General features: G+C 40.1%; 1 pseudogene; it reads left to right on the top strand.

Annotated features, from left to right (window-relative positions):
* The first annotated feature begins 698 nt into the window (after positions 1 to 698).
* LOC113882720 lies at positions 699 to 1143 on the top strand (annotated as a pseudogene).
* Positions 1144 to 9073: the final 7930 nt, after the last annotated feature.

The raw sequence follows: 9073 nt of genomic DNA, 5'->3' as shown, positions 1-9073 counted from the left end.
CCATTCTCAAAACAATGTCTGCTGGAAGCAAGTAACTGCAACCTTACTTTTTATAAAAACTAGGCAACTGGCTACCTGGCTACAAGTCTCCCTGAAGTGCCAGGTCCAGACTGGGTTTCAGGCCTATTCTTCTTAAAAAAAAAAAAAAAATGAGATTTATTTTGTCTACTAAATTCCAGTTATCACTCCTCCAACTACTTCTAATTGGGTCTGTTACACCAAAATGGCAGACCAAGAGATTGAGATTTTAATCATACAAGACTCAGATCTAAAACTTAGAACTCAGAAATACTTCCAATTCAGTGTCTCTTCTCCAAGCTGAGGCAGTCCTATGCTCCATTTTGACAGGAAGTTATCACAGTCATAGTTGCCTAGTTCCCTAAATTAAAACTGAGTAAAACTCTGTGGGGTTCTGGAGTAGAGATCTGTTCTGTGTTCTCCATTTCTTGTCTGTAAGATATGGGCTTCATTCAACCTCCTTGACCTTCTCTGAGTTCCAAAGGGTGGATTCAGACAATTGCTTGCTGTTCTAGGGGACATTTGCAAGGACTGAATAGTCTTTTTATTTTGTTTTCTCATCTCCCCTCTCATTTCTGACCCATAAAAGACCCTGGCAATCAGGCCCTGACAAGATGGCTATTTCAAGGCACTAGCCTGCCATCTTCTTGGTCAGCCAACTCCTCTATTAAAGTCTCTTCCTGTCTCTTTCCGCCATCTTTCCGTGCCGCCAGAATGGTGCGCATGAATGTCCTGGCTGATGCTCTCAAGAGTATCAACAATGCCGAAAAGAGAGGCAAACGCCAGGTCCTTATTAGGCCATGCTCCAAAGTCATCATCAGGTTTCTAACAGTGATGATGAAACATGGTTATATTGGCGAATTTGAAATCATTGATGATCACAGGGCTGGGAAAATTGTTGTGAACCTCACAGGCAGGCTAAATAAGTGTGGAGTGATCAGCCCTAGATTTGATGTGCAACTCAAAGATCTAGAAAAATGGCAGAATAACCTGCTCTCATCCCGTCAGTTTGGTTTCATTGTACTGACAACCTCAGCTGGCATCATGGACCATGAAGAAGCAAGACGAAAACATACAGGAGGGAAAATCCTTGGATTCTTTTTCTAGGGATGTAATACAAATAAAATGCCTCAGAGGACTCTGATGCTTCCTTAAAAAAAAAAAAAAAAAGTCTCTTCCTTGCCTCAAGCGCTGGTGTCTCTCAAATTCTTTGGACTGTCTTGCAGTGAGCAGAGCGAGCCAGGACTAGGTAACAGAAGCAGTGCTGTAGTGTACCTTGGGTTCATGCACCTTTTCATCAGTGGTTTTCTCAGGATATAGGCCAAGGTGTGGGGATGTCAGATCCTCGTTTTGATCTCTCTGAGAGGTTTTTTTTTTTTTTTTTTTTCAGTCATTAAGAGACTTTCCATTACGCTGACTATTGCCAAAGAATGTTCCCACAGACCGCTTAGAGGCATTCTTTTTCCTCCAGGCTCCCGCCTGCATTTATTGTTTATAAATTTGTGATGATGGTGATTGTAACTGGTGGGATTTATTTCCCACCATCATTTTGATTGGCATTCCGGCAGGAATTTGGGATCCTTAGTTAGCATCTTGTCCTGTTGTGGAGGATTATTTTGTCTTCCCCCCCCCCCCCCCCCCCACCCTTAGAAAGTGTCAGGACACTTTAACTTTGAAAACTGGATTCCTGAAAGTCAGGTGTGCTTGGAATTTATTTCTCCAGTACGCACCCCAGGACATTTCCTGAGGGCATCTGTCATTAACAGAATCTCAGCCCTTGTGAACTGAGGTGCCAGTGACCACCAGAGATAAAGTTTTAGTTACAAGAACTGTCCTCAAGGTGTCACCAGTGTTCAGTCTTACCTTTAGTTTCTGAGATAGGTAGAACCTTCCCTTGTGGCTCAGCTAGTAAAAAATCCGCCTGCAATGTGGGAGACGTGGGTTCGATCCCTGGGTTGATCCCCTGGAGAAGGGAAAGGCTACCCTCCAGTATTCTGGCCTAGAGAATACCAGGGACTTTATAGGCCATGGAGTCACAAAGAGTCAGACCCAACTGAGCGACTTCCACTTTCACTTTAGGGAAAGTTGTGGCAGAAAGCAAAGAGGAATTACAGAGCCTCTTGATGAAAGTGAAAGAGAGTGAAAAAGCTGGCTTAAAACTCAACATTCAGAAAACTAAGATCATGGGATCCTGTCACATCACTTCATGGAAAAGATGGGGAAAAAATGGAAACCGTGACAGACTTTATTTTCTTGGGCTCCAAAATCACTGCAGATGGTGACTGCAGCCATGAAATTAAAAGACACTTGCTTCTTAGAAGAAAAGCTATGACCAACCTAGGCAGCATATTGAAAAGCAGAGACATTACTTTGCCAACAAAGGTCCATCTAGTCAAAGCTATGGTTTTTCCAGTGGTCATGTATGGATGTGAGAGTTGGACCATAAAGAAAGCTGAGTACCCAAGAATTGAGAGTCTCTTGAACTGCAAGGAGATCAAACCAGTCAATCCTAAAGGCAATCAACCATGAATACTCACTGGAAGGACTAATGCTGAAACGTCAATATTTTGGCCACCTGATGCAAAGAACAGATCCTCTGATGCTGGGAAAGATTGAAGGCAGGAGGAGAAGGGGACAACCGAGGATAAGATGGTTGGATGGTATCATCGACTCAATGGACACGAGCTTGAGTAAACTGCAGGAGTTGGTGATGGACAGGGAAGCCAGGCGGGCAGCAGTCCATGAGATTGCAAAGAGTCAGACATGACTGAGCAATTGAACTGAACAATAATAGAAGGATGCAATATTTTTACAGAATCTACTTTATTGAAATATTACCACACTGTAAGCTTTTTGTTGGTTTTGGAGATGAATTGCTTGTGGGTATCTTGGTTTACAAATAGTTCTTTGCATTCCAGGTTGCCTCCTTCATTCCTGAAGATTTCCTTTTTCGAACACCTGCTTTGAAATCATGTTTTCCTAGTTTTGGTTTATTTCTCATTGTCCTAGGAGATGGGCTCCTAAAGACCTTGCAATAAAGTCATCCAAACCCAAAAAGAACTTGTAGTTTATATCCTCACATGCCTTCCCTATATTTTCCTTGAGTTTCATAAAATCCCTCCTGACATTTGAATATTTATGATTTGGATTTCATTTTATATATGGTGTTAGAGTATTCTAACCTCATTCTTGTTTTGTTTGTTTTAATAAGCCTCCCATCAGTTCAGTTCAGTTCAGTCACTCAGTCGTGTCTGACTCTTTGCAACCCCATGAATCGCAGCACGCCAGGCCTCCCTGTCCATCACCAACTCCAGGAGTTCACTCAGACTCATGTCCATCGAGTCAGTGATGCCATCCAGCCATCTCATCCTCTGTCGTCCCCTTCTCCTCCTGCCCCAATCCCTCCCAGCATCAGAGTCTTTTCCAGTGAGTCAACTCTTCGCATGAGGTGGCCAAAGTACTGGAGTTTCAGCTTTAGCATCATTCCTTCCAAAGAAATCCCAGGGCTGATCTCCTTCAGAATGGACTGGTTGGATCTCCTTGCAGTCCAAGGGACTCTCAGGAGTCTTCTCCAACACCACAGTTCAAAAGCATCAATTCTTTGGCACTCAGCTTTCTTTATAGTCCAACTGTCACATCCATACATGACTACTGGACAAGGCATAGCTTTGACTAGATGGACCTTTGTTGACAAAGTAATGTCTCTGCTTTTTAATATGCTGTGTAGGTTGGTCCTAACTTTCCTTCCAAGGAGTAAGTGTCTTTTAATTTCCTGGCTACAATCACCATCCGCAGTGATTTTGGAGGCCCCTCGCCCCCCCGCCAAAAAAAGTCACAAAGAGTTGGACACGACTGAGCGACTTTACTTCTTCACTTCTTCAAAAAAAAAGTCAGCCACTGTTTCTACTGTTTCCCCATCTGTTTGCCATGAAATAATGGGACCAGATGCCATGATCTTAGTTTTCTGAATATTGAACTTTAAGTCAACTTTTTCACTCTCCTCGTTCACTTTCACCAAGAGGCTCTTTAGTTCTTCTTTACTTTCTACCATAAGGGTGGTGTCATCTGCATATCTGAGGTTATTGATATTTCTCCCAGCAATCTGGATTTCAGCTTGTGCTTCTTCCAGCCCAGCGTTTCTCATGATGTACTCTGCATATAAGTTAAATAAGCTGGGTGACAATATACAGCCTTGAGGTACTCCTTTTCCTGTTTGAAACCAGTCTGTTGTTCCATGTCCAGTTCTAACTGTTGCTTCCTGACCTGTATACAGGTTTCTTAAGAGGCAGGTCAGGTGGTCTGGTATTCCCATGTCTTTCAGAATTTTCCACACTTTATTGTGATCCATACAGTCAAAGGCTTTGGCATAGTCAATGAAGCAGAAATAGATGTTTTTCTGGAACTCTCTTGCTTTTTCGATGATCCAGTGGACGTTGGCAATTTGATCTCTGGTTCCTCTGCCTTTTCTAAAACATTTCAGTGTGATTTTATATTGGAATATAAGTGATTTCTGATTTTATGTGTATTTCAGTTGTACAGGAACCTGATACATTCATGAATGAACATTTATCTATTCTCTTTCAAGTTCTTGTTCCCATCTAGGTGATCACAGTGTGTTCAGTAAACTTCTACCTGCTAGTGAGTAGGTCGTTTTGGATCATCTATTGGATACATATATGTGTGTCTACGTTAATTCAAATCTCTTCATTTACTTCACCTGTACTGAAGATTGAGGGTTCCTGCAGAGGGCAAGAGACACTCCAGGAACGTTGTGGGGTCATATTGTCTGCCACATCCTTCCAGGACACTGCACCCCAAAGCAATCAATCCAGCCTGGGACTCAAGCCTACCCAGTCTCCAGAGATATGATACCAGCCAAGGTAACTATGGGATGAGGGGAATAGAGTCAGCATATGTTTCTATATTTATTGTGTTTATCTAGTTATTTGAACTTGAGTGTATAGGTGAATTACAAGCCTTTTTTTTTTTTTTTTTTAATTCATAGGCACTTGATTTACTCATATATTGATGTGTATATGCTGTATTTCAGGGACTGGTCCTGTATACATTATGACAGATAGTGGAGTATCATTCCTAGTGTTACCCAGTAGGTCCTTGGGGCTTATTTTCTAAACAGTAGTGTGCACGTTAGACAAGTAGCTTATTCCTATAGCACATTCCTATGTGCCTTTCTTCTCTGCTAACAGTAAGAGAGGTGAGTTTTTTCTAAGTCTGTGAACTGTTTATCTTGGCTCAAAGAGCTCCTATGTATCAGTTTTTAGATTCTACTTACAAGTGAGATTATGTTCTATTTGTTGCTCCATGTCTCTCTTACTTCACTTGCAATGATCATCTCTACCTTCTTGCCGGTGCCTGAACATGGCATTGTTTCATTCTTCCTGTTGGCTGATTCATATACCTTTGTGTGTATAGAACCCATTTTCTTTATTCATTTCTGTGTCCTTGTCCACTTAGGTTGCAGCCGTGGCCTTCCTTTGGAAATTGATCCAGAGGGGATGGCATGGGTACCCTTGTCTTCGAAAACCTTTCTTTTTCCTGACTGGATGACCAGGCACGCGATTGCTGTTTCCTCAGGCACGTCCATGTTTCATATTTTAAAGGTCCTCCATATTGTGCTTTCTGGTGGGTGAACCAATGGAGTTTTTTTAGTAATCCAATCCAAATTAATTTCTTGATGGGAGTTTCTATTCCTAAACTTTTCCCACTTTTATTTTTGCAAAGCTTCAGTCTTGATTATTTCTTGTGTTTGTAGCCATCCATCCACTCTTTCTTTTTCAATTGAGGTACAGTTGATTCACATTACTCTATTTGCTTTGGGGTACAGCATGATTCAATATTTTCATGGATATATACCACTTAAAGTTACTGCAAAATCATGGCTGTATTTCTCTCTGCTGCACATGATATTCTATTATTTTTCTTAAATTATACATAGTGATTTTTATTTCTTAATTTCTACTTCAGTCTGGCAAGACAGCACAACCAAATCCCCATAGGCATCTTTTGTGTGTGTGTATGTTAGTCACTTAGTCATGTCTGACTCTGTGACCCCATAGACTGTAGGCCACCAGGCTCCTCTGTCCCTGGGATTCTCCAGGAAAGAATACTGCAGTGGATTGTCATTTCCTTCTCCAGGGTATCTTCCTTACCCAGGGATTGAACCTGAATCTCCCACATTGCAGGCAGAATCTTTACCATCTGAGATATAAGGAAGTCCACACACAGCCATCTGTTTCTGGATTTATGAATCTCTTTCTCTTTCATGGATAAGTCCATCTGTGTCTTATTTTAGATGGAAATTAAATGTGATTTCCTATAGCAGTTTTCTCTGAGTTTCTGACAACTTCATAGACACTCCTGCCTCTTGCTGGGCCATGGGGGACCCTGGGGCACAGCCTTCTGCATGCCCCTTCAAGAGTAGGTACTCTGCCTCTTGCTGGGCCATGGGGGACCCTGGGGTCACTCCTCCCCCATGCCTCAGCAAGAGTAGTCAGTCATAATAATAATAATAATAAAAGCATAATTTGCAATTGTGTAAATTTAAAGGAATTTCCTGTTAGATCAGGTGCAAGACAATGATGTCCATTCTCACCATTTTGTTTCAGAATAGTTTTGGAAGTTCTAGTCATGGCAATCGGAGAAGAAAAAGGAATAAAAAGAGTCCAAAATGAAAAATAATAAGTAAAACTATCACTGTATGTAGATGACATGATATTATACATGTGTGTGTATTAGATTACTTCAGTCATGTCTGACTCTTTATGACCCTAGGGACTGTATCCTGCCAGTCTCCCACATCCATGGGATTCTCCAAGCAAGAATATTGGTGTGGATTACTGAATCCTTTTCCAAGGGATGTTGCCAACATAGGGACTGAACCATCTCTCTTACATCTCCTGCATTGGCAGGCAGGCTCTTTAGCACTAGCACCACATGGGAAACTTAACCTACATAGAAAATTACATTTAAAATTCTAAAGACACTTTCATAAAACTAAAAGAGCTGGTCAATGAATTTAGTAAAGTTTCAGGATACAGAATTAATACACAGATTTCTATTGCATTCATATCCACTAAAAATGAAAAATCTGAACAAAATTAAGGTAGCCATTCTATTTACTATCACATCCAAAAGAAAAAGAAAAAAAAAAAAAAACACCTAGGAAACCCTTACCTAATGAGGCAAAAGATCGATACTCAGAAAACTCTAAGATACTGATGAAAGAAATCAAAGATGATACAAATGGAGAAATATAACATGATTTTTAATTAGAAGAATCAATACTGTCAAAGTGACTGTACTACCCAAAGTAATCTACAGATTCAAAGAGATCTCTACAGAATTACTAATGAGATTTTTTTTCAAAACTAGAACAAATGGTTTTAACAATTTATTTTAAAACAGAAAAGACCCCAAATCAACAAATCAATATTGAGAGAGAAAAATGGGCTGAAGGAATCAAGCTTGCTGACTTCCAACTATGCTACAAAGCCAGAGTCATCAAAACTATATGACACTGGCACAAAAACAGACATACAGATCAATAACACAGGATGGGAACCCAGAAATAACCCCACATACTTATTGCCAATTAATCTATGACAAAGAAGGCAAGACTATACAATGGATAAAAGACAGTATCTTCAACAAGTGATGCTGGGAAAACTGGACAACTGTATGTAAAAGAAAAAAATTAGACTAGTCTCTAATATCATATATAAAAATAAATTCAAATTGGATCAAAGATCTATGTATAAGGCTATATACAATAAAGCTCTTAGAGTAAAACATAGGTAGAACATACATTGCAGCAATATCTACATTTATATATGTCTCCTAGAGTAATGAAAATAAAAGAAAAAAGAAAACAGACAATTGGGACCTAATTAAACTTTAAATCTTTTGCAAAGCAAAGGAAATCATAAATTGAAAAGACAAACCAGATAGTGCTAGAAAATATTTGCGAATAAAGTGATTGATAAGATATTAATTTCCAACACATACAAAGAGCACATATAGGGCAGAAAAGGACTGATGATCTAAATAAACATTACTCAAAATAAGACATACAGATGGCCACTAAAAATATGTAAAGATGCTCAACATCACTAATTTTTCAGCAGTTCAGTTGTTCAGTCATGTCCAACTCTTTGTGACCCTAGGGACTGCAGCAAGCCAGGCTTCCCTGTCCATCACCAACTCTCAAAGCTTGCTCAAACTCATGTCCTTCGAGGCAGTAATGCCATCCAACCATCTCATTCTCTGTCGTCCCCTTCTTCAGTCTTCAATCTTTCCCAACATCAAGTTCTCTTACAATGAGTCAGTTCTTCGCATCAGGTGGCCAAAGTACTGGAGCCTCAGCTTCAGCATCAGTCCTTCCCATGAATGTTCAGAGTTGATTTCCTTCAGGATTGACTTGTTTTATCTTGCAGTCCAAGGGACTCTCAGGAGTCTTCTCCAACATCACAGTTCAAAAGCATCAATTCTTCAACACTCAGCCTTCTTTATCATCCAGTTCTGACATCCACACATGACTACTGGTAAAAGCATAGCTTTGACTATATGAACCTTTATAAGCCATGTATGTCTTTGCTTTTTAATATGCTGTCTAGGTTTGTCAGAGCTTTTCTTTCAAGGAGCAAGTGTTCTTTTAAGTTTATGGCTGCAGTCAATACCTGCAGTGATTTCGGAGCCCAAGGAGATAAAGTCTGTCACTATTTCCATTGTTTCTGATTTGCCATGACGTGATGGGGTGGATGCCATGATCTTCATTTTTTGAATGTTAAGTTTTAAGCCAGATTTTTCACTCATCTCTTTCACCTTCATTAAGAGGCTCCTTAGTACCTCTTTACTTTTTGCCATAAGGGTGGTGTCATTTGCATATATGAGGTTATTGATATTTATCCCAGGAAAATTCTAGCATTGACTGTATGGACCTTTGTTGGCAAAGTGATGTCTCTGCTTTTTAATATGCTGTCTACATTCCTCATAGCTTTCCTCCTGGGAACATTTTTTAAATTTAATCTCAGCATTT

The sequence above is a fragment of the Bos indicus x Bos taurus genome, chromosome 24 (genome assembly GCF_003369695.1).
Source record: "Bos indicus x Bos taurus breed Angus x Brahman F1 hybrid chromosome 24, Bos_hybrid_MaternalHap_v2.0, whole genome shotgun sequence".
In the NCBI taxonomy this organism is placed as follows: Eukaryota; Metazoa; Chordata; class Mammalia; order Artiodactyla; family Bovidae; genus Bos; species Bos indicus x Bos taurus.
Note: the sequence above shows the minus strand (reverse complement) of the source record. Positions and strands in the feature narration are given on the sequence as shown.